The sequence below is a fragment of the Rutidosis leptorrhynchoides genome, chromosome 11, assembly GCF_046630445.1.
Source record: "Rutidosis leptorrhynchoides isolate AG116_Rl617_1_P2 chromosome 11, CSIRO_AGI_Rlap_v1, whole genome shotgun sequence".
NCBI classification, from domain to species: domain Eukaryota; kingdom Viridiplantae; phylum Streptophyta; class Magnoliopsida; order Asterales; family Asteraceae; genus Rutidosis; species Rutidosis leptorrhynchoides.
The window spans coordinates 203,202,771-203,211,708 of NC_092343.1; positions in this window are offsets into that span (position 1 = coordinate 203,202,771).

The window sequence follows — 8,938 nt, forward strand, 5'->3', positions numbered from 1 at the left end:
TCTCTGATTTCGCGTCCTTTGACCGCGCTGACTCACAAAGGGAAGAAGTTCGTTTGGGAAAAAGAACACGAATCAGCATTTCAAAATTTGAAGCAGAAGTTAACCACCGCACCTATCTTGTCGCTTCCTGAAGGCAGTGACGACTTCGTTGTGTACTGCGATGCTTCGAAAAATGGTTTTGGTTGCGTATTGATGCAAAGAACGAAGGTCATTGCTTATGCTTCTCGTCAACTGAAGATACACGAGTAAAACTACACTACCCATGATCTTGAACTTGGAGCCGTTATCTTCGCTTTGAAGTTGTGGAGACACTATCTTTATGGGACAAAGAGTACCATATTCACCGATCACAAAAGCCTCCAGCACATCTTTGATCAGAAGCAGCTGAATATGAGACAACGTCAATGGATCGAGACGCTGAATGTCTATGATTGAGAACTCCGTTACCATCCTGGCAAAGCCAATGTTGTAGCCGACGCTCTGAGTCGAAAGGAGAGAACGGTACCTCTTCGCGTTCGTGCCTTGAACATCACCATTCATTCGAACCTCAACAGCCAGATCCGAGTAGCCCAAGAAGTGGCTCTCAAAGAGGAGAACATATCCCTTGAGTAATTGAACATTCTCGTCTCTAAATTCGAGGTTAAGGAGTCTGGACTCCGATGTTATGCCGGAAGAATTTGGGTACCTCGTTATGGAGATTTACGAAGCCTTATACTTGATGAAGCCCACAAGTCGAGATATTCGATTCATCCAGGAGCCGGTAAAATGTACCACGATCTTAAGGAACAGTATTGGTGGCCAAATCTTAAGAAGGATGTTGCAACTTATGTTGGGAGGTGTTTGACTTGTTCGAAGGTTAAGGCTGAACATCAGAGGCCATCTGTGACGACCCGGAAATTTCCGATCAAATTTAAACTTAATCATTATATGATTTCGACACGATAAGCAAAGTCTGTAATACATAGTCTCAAAAATTTTTGAACTATTTATATGGATTCATTTAACCTTTGACGATTCCCGACGATTCACGAATAATTAACTGTAAATAGATATGTGTGTGTGTATATATATATATATATATATATATATATATATATATATATATATATATATATATATATATATATATATATTTATATATATATGAATAATAATTGGAAATATAATTTGAAATATTGTATGTTGTTGTTATCAAAATTAATTATGTAAAATAAATTAAAAATATGATATTATGATAATTATTATTTAAAACACATCTATATATAAATAAAGTATATTAAAAATAAATATTAAATGATTGAAATACTCGTTGAACGTTTCGATTATTATTTGGACAAGTTTAATTCAAACTTATATGATTTTAAAATAAACGGTGATACGAAAATGAGTTCTATAAACTATAGACTTATTAAAAATGTATTTAGGAGCTGTTTGTTAAATTTTAGAACTTTTTATATTTTATCCAGAATTGAGAGGGACAGTGAATGTAACTTTTATTTAATAAATTAATGATCAAATTTTATACCATACTGACCAAAATAAATAAATATAACTAATTTAAAAATTGGGGATTTTTCTGAAGACTTTTATATGTAAACTAGTTAGTAACGGACTACGAATCATGACCCGTGTAAAACTGTCGGTGTAGGATTCCTAATAATGTAAAACTGGAATCACGATTGATTAATTTATTATTATAATATTATTATTAATATTACATGTGTTATAAATTCTATCTATATATCTACGGAGTATGTTTTTACATTCAATCTGTGCATTAGAACCACCTTCATTGACTAGCACACAAAAACCCTCACTTTCATTGATCAAACACCCAAGCCATCATGACTATTCTTCTCCTAATCTTGTTCGAAGACCCAACCATAAACCGCCACCACGATCATACGGGAACCACCACGTACCATCACTCGAAACTTTTATGTTTTAATCATCAACCATCGTGACACTCACCAATCCACCAAGAACTACAACCATAATACCACCTTCCACAACACCAAACCCTCACCGTTTCGTTGTTTCCTTTTCTGTACAACGAACACCAAGAACAACCAATTTCGTGATTCTCCTTCGGGCCACCACTCAACCACCTTCACCTCCAGCACCCCACACCATCGGACCACCACTGTAATAATCACTATCCTTCACCATACTCTCTCTTTCTCTCTCTAAATTCTACTCGACTACAATACATAATCCTATTTACTATATTTTTTTCTCGATCACCACTTGTTAACCACTGTTAACAGCCTATCACTATCACCAAGAATGATAGCCACCATCACCTGCAACACCTGTTGTTTCTGTTTTAATTTTTAAACGCGAAGATAATGGAGATGAATATCGACACAACATGATACAATTTTTTTCAGACTACAAATAATGAAGTCCTTTAAAAAAATGATGCGTGTCCTTCTTTTTAATTGGGTGGCCGACAACTGATAGTGCAACACCACTTGCAATGCTACGAATCTTCCTTTTTGTTTTTCGTGGATTAGCTGAAACCTAAATTTCCTATTTTGGGCCGTTAATTACTAAGTAGGCACCTTGGGCCGTATTTGTTTATGAAGTTAGGCCACCATATTCTATATCCTAGTTGGGCCATCACTAGTCCTTGTTGGCCGCTACTGCTTTTTTTTTGTTTACTAAAGCGAGAGTGGTGTTAATGATTATGAGGGTTACGGAGTAATTAAAGAATGAAAATGGTAATTATAGGTAATAACCATGAAGATAGTGACTGTGTTATTAAGATTAGGATAGTGATACTTATAGCTATTGAGACGAATGATGGTATGATATAACACGATGATGATGACGGTTGGTTATATGATAATGATGATTATGAGTCACGATAATATATATGATATATTGGTGATGTGAGAATGATGTATTATTGATAATGATAATGAAGAAATGAAGTCGATGATAATGAAAATAATGAAAAACGATTTTTACATATAATTGTATTATGATACTGATGTTGTTACACATTAAATGAAAATGATGATGGTGATGCTACGGTTAATGATATTAGATGATAAAAAAAACATAGATGATGATGAATTGGGTTAACTAATTAAGAAGAAGAACAACAAACAATTAGATAGGTTAGATAGATTTATTTGGGGTTAAAATAGAAATGAACGAGCAGTTGGATGGTTGAGGTTGTATTTGTTATTCGAGAGGTCGCGGGATTGAGTCTAGGCTCTGACATATTGTTTTTTAGAAAAATAAGAAGAAGGAAACAGAAGTAAAGGTTAAAAACAATTCAAGTTGGGTTTTATTTCAGAATTGGAACACACAGCGTAATGGTTAAGGATATTATTGGGTTAGCGGGACGTCGCGGGTTTAAACCCGGACCTGGGCATCTTTTTAGGACTACTTCTTGAGGTAGTATACTTATTACTTATTATTATTATTATTATTATTATTATTATTATTATTATTATTATTATTATTATTATTATTATTATTATTATTATTATTATTATTATTATTATTATTATTACTCTTATTATTATTATTATTATTATTATCATTATCATTATTATTATTAGTAGTAAAATTATTATTATCATAGTTATTATTATTAATAGTAATATTATTATCATTATTATTATTTTCACTAACATGATTTTTATATAAAAAAAATTTTATTTACATTATTTTTATTATCATTATTATTATCATTAATATTATTATTATTACAGTATTTTATTGCTACAAACAAAATGGTTATTATTATAAAAATTATTATTTTAATTATCACTGTTAAGATTATTATTATTAATATACTAAATAAATATTATATAAATATAAGAAAAATATATTTACTACATATAACATAACTATATTAATACTTTTATAATAAATATTGTTAAATGTAATTAATTAGGTTATTAATGAAACACGTAATTAAAATGACAATTAAATCACTAATGATATATAAGTTTGTTCGATTACCATTTTATGTGTTAATACATATATATATATATATATAAATGATATAGGTTCGTGAATCCGAGACCAACCTTACACTTGTTCAATGTCATCATATGCTTAATTACTACGAAATACAATATGTGAGTTCATTTGCTCCCTTTTTACTCATTACACTTTTGGGCTGAGAATAAATGCAAATGCTTTATTAACTGTTTTGCAATATTTATATGCGTGAGTTCATTTGATTCCCTTTTACTCTTTACATTTTTGGGACTGAGAATACATGCGCTACTTTTACAACTGCTTTATTAAATGCTTTTGAAATACATTTTAAACTGCGAATACATGAAATGCTTTTATAAATGTTTGACAAGATAGACACAAGCAAAACATTCCTCGAATGAATTATGTGGACGTGATAATTGCCACCATTGAATTATGTGGACGTGATAATTGCCACAATTGATATGAATATTTTTCCCCTGATTATTATTGCTTGGTAACCTAAGAATTAGGGAACATCACTAATTTTGAGAATTAGTGCACGCCTAATTGACGCGAATCCTAAAGGTAGCTACCGAGTTTAACACCCCCACCCAGAATGTTCACTAGATGGAAGGGCTAGTGGGCGTGGTGTTTAGTACTTCGAAGTTTATATGATTATTATATAGACGAGATGTTCTGTTTTAGGGATATTATTATGCGCATTATATGTTAAGGTCGGTTACCAAGCCAAGCTATGAAAGCAATGAAAAGTGAATGTTATGTATCGAGAGAATGATTTTATACACAGATTATGTGTATGTTATTTTTGTGCACAAGATATGTGTACGGTTACTAAGATTTATGAAAGATGATTTCGTACACGAGAAAGGTGTACTGTATTTAAAAGATATAGCATGTACATTACAGGTGGGTATAGGATTCGGGCCCATTTGTACCATGCAGCATTTAAATCTTGTGGTCTATCAAAATGATAAATTTTATTGTTTACGATAAACCTATGAACTCACCAACCTTTTGGTTGACACTTTAAAGCATGTTTATTCTCAGGTATGAAAGAAACCTTTCGCTGTGCATTTGCTCATTTACATGGAGTCGTTTATGGCATATAGAAGTCAGTTCATCGCAATGGTACCAGATGTTATTGTATTCGTTCAGAAGGATTTGGACGGGGTATGACACCATCTGGATTACTTCAACAACCGAAAATCCCACAATGGAAATGGGAAGCAATTATGATGGACTTCATCACGAAGCTACCAGAGACGGTGGGAGGATACGATACAATATGGGTTATCGTTGACCGTCTTACCAAATCTGCTCATTTCCTAGCGATGAAGGAAACAGATACAATGGAGAGACTTGCTCAACTGTACATCAAAGAAGTTGTGTCTCGTCATGGTGTACCTCTATCAATTATCTCAGATCGTGATCCCCGTTTTGCTTCCAGATTCTGGCGTTCTTTGCAAGAAGCCTTGGGAACTCGTCTCGACATGAGCACTGCATATCACCCGCAGACCGACGGTCAGAGTGAACGAATGATTCAGACTTTAAAGGACATGTTGCGTGCCTGTGTTATTGACTTCGGAAAGTCTTGGGAAAGGCATCTGTCGTTAGCTGAATTCTCTTACAACAACATTTATCACTCGAGTATTAATGCCGCACCTTTTGAAGCGTTGTATGGCAGCAAGTGCCGTTCTCCTATTTGTTGGGCCGAGATAGGCGAAGTACAAATCACCGGACCCGAGATAGTCCATGAAACGACAGAGAAGATTGCCCAGATTCAAGCGAGGCTTAAGACGGCACGTGATCGCCAAAAGAGTTATATTGATCTTAAACGTAAGGACTTCGAATTCAACATGGGTGACTGTGTGATGTTGAAAGTCACACCTTGGAAAGGTGTGATCCGATTTGGAAAGCGCAGAAAGTTAAACCCGCAATACATTGGCCCTTTCGAAATTTTGGAATGTGTTAGACCCGTAGCTTACCGTCTGGATCTTCCAACTCAATTGAGCGCAGTTCATCCTACCTTCCACGTATGAAATTTGAAGAAGTGTCTTGCTCCGCCGGAACTTGTCATACCACTTTGTAGATCTATATATTTTTAGCTTTAATCTTGTTATTTTTTATTAAAGATTTAAACTTGTGTTTGTAATCTTCATGTAACTTAAAGATCCAAGCTTTATGCTTCAAGATCTTCAAGAACAATCAAGATGCAAGCTTTCTAGCTTGGATCTTCATATATTTTGTTGGATCTAAGTTTTCTAACTTATGATCTCATTATTTTGTTATAAAGATCAAAACTTGTGTTTATGGTCTTCATGTAACTTAAAGATCCAAGCTTTATGCTTCAAGATCTTCAAGAACACTAAAGGTTCAAGCTTTCTAGCTTTGTAACCTTGCAACTTTTGTGAAAAGGATCCAAGCTCTCTAGCTTAGGGTTCCATCACCTCATTTGACTTAGATCATGTTTTATACTTGTTTGATTGATGTAAAGTTTGTAACTTTGTTTGTAAATAGGACTTGTATTTGTGTTAAGACTAAGGATATGATGTAACCTTGGTTCATCATCCATCTAAGACTCTTAAATGAGTTGTGTTATTACTTGGTCTTTACATATTGTGTATTTATGGTAGAATCTTGGTCAAAAGTGATGCTAAACCATCAACGAGTTGTACACTTGAAGCTACAAGCATCAAGGATGAGAACCGTGATGAGCATTAAGCACCAACAACCCCACCGGAGCACTTGTTCACCGTTTTTGGGGATCTGATCAGTAACCTGGGCTAGTGGAAAGTTTATTTTTAGTTAGTTCGGTTTGAGTAGATGATTTTCCGTTTAGACCTCGTCTTAATCCGAGTTAAGGTTTAGGATTTATGGCCTTCCGAAAGTCTTTACACCCTATTAACGTTGTGCTGAAATTTCTGACCTACTCGCACTTAAACCGTCGCCACGATCAAACGAAGACGATTTTGGTTCTGTAAATTGGTCAGAAACTAGGGTATTCACATACGGAGCCATAGCCACTGATTACGCATCTTTTCGATTTACGTAGAGGTCGTAGCAGCTGACCGAATCAGCCTATTGTTTCGATCTCTATTCTTGTCAAACTTACATAGCATTTATGATGATGAATGATGATGATGATGACACTTAAACTTATTTTATACACTATTAGAACTTATAAGGACAACCTACTGACCTAGTAACCTTTGATTTAGGTTGACTACCTTTCGGACCTACTTACTACTTGCACACTTTCATTACCGACTTTACCGCTTTTATCACTGTGAGTTATAGCTTCCATTTTTACTTTAATATTTTTAGGACTGAGAATACATGCGCTTTTTATGTTTTACATACTAGAAATGAGTACTTAAACTTTACATATGTGTGGGTGATATAACGGCACAAAGATTCCCCTTAGCACGGTAACGTTTAATCATTGGTTTTTGAATCGGTGAACGCGAATATTAGATATGGATCCATAGGGTTTGAAATCCCCACTCGGGCTAGTCGCGCTAGCATTTAACGGGTGTTTAATACTTCGAGGACATACGCACTCGCCAGGTGTACTTTTAGGGGGTGATATTTATATTTACGTTAAGTCTAGTTACCATGTGCCCACGGTTATACATATGCTTTTCTTACTGTTTTGAAACATTGAAATCTCGTGGTCAATCTTATATTACTGTTACAATTTAAACTATAGCTCACCAACATTATTGTTGACGTTTTTAAGCATGTTTTCTCAGGTGCTTAGAGGTTTGTTGCTTCCACTGTTAGACTTGCTGTCATGCTGTTTAGACTTACTGTTAAGGACCTGCTGTGTTAGATAACCGCTGCATAACTTAGAGATGTCTCAATCATGAAACTTTTATTTTGCATTCGCAACTTATGTTATTTGAATAATGACTTTGTAATGACCTTTGTGTCACGTTATCTTTTGTAAACACTATGTTTTTATGAATGCAAACTGGTTTTCAAACAACTTGTAGTACTTGACCATGTAAAGATCCTGTTGTTGACGAATCGTACACGATGGTTTTGTACGGGGCGTCACAACAGTAAGAAACGGACGTCGTTATTAGCAGTATATGTCGTTATCAGCGGTATATGTTGTTATCACCTCCATGATTATCTTTAATTCATATTATCTTCTTATAATTGTCAACCATATTACTACGCTAACAGCACATACGAAAAAGCTACCTAATTGATTACTATGTTGTAATGAATACCTATTTGCTAAATGTCTCGACGATACTACTAGAAAATTCATATCCAAATAAGATAAGGACCATGATTACATTTGCTTTGTGCTTTTCTACTCAAAATCCTAATATTTTAAACTATTATGCCACAACTGATAATCAAGAACTTGAAAATTAACAACACACGTGCAACAACAAATCAAAAAATTAGAACAGTTATGAGTCATGACATGGCCAACAAATAAACTCAAACTGAAACTATAACGGATTACCAGAAAATAACTAACAAAACATAAATAAATTATTTAAAGCAGCAACTAAAGGGAAATGCATTACCTTAATGAAAGCTATAAACCAACATTATACTACAAATTGTAACACACTCCTCGAGCAAACTGAAAACAACAACAGACAATATGACTTCATAATCATTAATTTACAAAATTAAATGAGGATAATCAGATTACCTGCAACCGATTAAGTACAAAGGCCAACGAAAAAAAGAGGCAGGAGATAGAAAGCTCGAAAAAAATAGTGAAAGCCCAAAATTTCATTTGCAATAAAACTAATCGTACGATTATCTGACATACATACAAAGATAAAATCAGCCCTAATCCGTCTCTCAGATCGCATAGTCACGAACATAAAACTAACAAATCAGAAACCCTAATACCTGATCTTCGTCGCACACAACAAACATCATGTCGAGAAAACCCTAATTTTATTTGGCAATGAAAGTAACGAAACAAATTTCGGACACA